Here is a 1,894-nt window from a genome sequence, read left to right as displayed (position 1 = left end):
CGCAGCGCCTACCTGGAGGTCTATCGCACAATCCCCCTGTCGATGAGGTGGTAATTGAGTCGCCTTCTTTTTACTGAATGCGAGCGCCAAATTGGCATATTCAGGTGGAATGTGCATGGGGGAACTTGGTTCGGACTTTCCACCGTCGTTGCCCCTACGGAAACACCTACACACCGCCCGAAACACTGATCAGACCATCCCTTGAGAGCCCTCTGCTGCCATGAAATGTTGGGGTCATGTGACATTAACCAGGGGAGTCCCAACACCACAGGAAACGCAGGAGAATCCATCAAATACAGACTAATTAACTCCTCATGGCCCTCCTGCGTTTTCATCTTGAGAGGTGCTGTGACTTCCCTAATCAATCCTGACCCCAAAGGACGGCTATCTAGGGCATGGATGGAGAAGGGCACATCAACGGGTACAATAGGAATCCCTAACTTATAGGTGAACTGGCGATCTATAAAATTCCCAGCTGCGCCTGAATCTACTAGCGCCTCATGCTGGGAATGAGGAGAGACCTCGGGAAACATCACAGTAATACACATATGCGCACCAGAGAGCTCTGGGTGAGTTGGGTGCCTACTCACCTGGAATGACTCATCAGTGCGCTGCCTACCGCCTCGTATCCCAGGAGACCCTCCCCAGCACCGACCAGCAGTGTGTCCTCTGCGGCCACAGTTGGTGCAGGGGACGGCCTCCCTCCTGGCCACTCTCCTGGTCTCCCTAGCACCAACACCTCCGAGCTCCATAGGGGTCGGCTCGGAAGTGCTGGGGGATGGAATGGACGGCCCTGAATCCGGACGTCCGCGGGTAGCCAACAGGGTATCCAGGCGAATAGACATGTCCACCAGTTGGTCGAAGCTGAGGTTGGTGTCCCTGCAGGCCAATTCCCGACGCACGTCCTCCCTCAGGCTACATCGGTAGTGGTCGATGAGGGCCCTCTCATTCCATCCCGCGTTGGCAGCCAGCGTCCGGAAGTCCAGTGCGAACTCCTGTGCGCTCCTTCTCCCCTGCCTGAGGTGGAATAGACGCTCACCTGCCGCCTTACCCTCTGGTGGATGATCGAAAACTGCCCTGAAGCGTCGGGTGAACTCTGCATAGTTGACATTAGCGGCGTCTATTCCCCCCCACTCGGCATTGGCCCACTCCAGCGCCTTGCCGGACAGACAGGAGATGAGGGCGGACACGCTCTCGTATCCCGAGGGCACCGGGTGGATGGTTGCCAGGTAGAGTTCAACCTGGAGCAGGAAACCCTGACACCCGGCAGCTGTGCCATCATAAGCCCTCGGGAGCGAGAGCCGAATCCCACTGGACCCCGGAGGAGAAGCGATTGGTAATGTCGATGGTGGTGGTATCGTAGGAGGAGGTGTAGGCAGACCCCCTCTTTCCCATCGCTCCATAGTGCTCACCACCCGTTCCATGGCGGTGCCGAGAGCCTGGATCATGGCCGCTTGTTGTTCAACGCGTTCCTCCACTGATCCAGCTGGCACCGCCACTCCTGCTGACTCCATGTGTGGTGTGTGATTCTGTCAGGATAAACGTGTATGCGGTGAACAAAGTCAAGCGCAGGACACCGAGAGACTGGCAGATGTACTTTACTAATAAAAGTAATGAAAAGTACAAAACAACAAAACCTCCAAAACAGGGAGGAACAATAATCACAATACACAGTCCTGCCGAAAACAAACGGAGAACAATCAGACACAACAAACGAATGATAGACAGGGGTTATAAAGGAAAACCATCAACACTAATGAAAAACAGGTGTACACAAAGCAGACCAATCTAGATGATTGCTGAAACCTAGATCGGTGGCAGCTAGTACTCCGGGGACGACGAACGCCGAAGCCTGCCCGAGCAAGGACGAGGAGCAGCCTCGGCTAAATCCGTG

The sequence above is a fragment of the Coregonus lavaretus genome (genome assembly GCF_964263955.1).
Source record: "Coregonus lavaretus genome assembly, chromosome: 2".
Classification (NCBI taxonomy): domain Eukaryota; kingdom Metazoa; phylum Chordata; class Actinopteri; order Salmoniformes; family Salmonidae; genus Coregonus; species Coregonus lavaretus.
Note: the sequence above shows the minus strand (reverse complement) of the source record.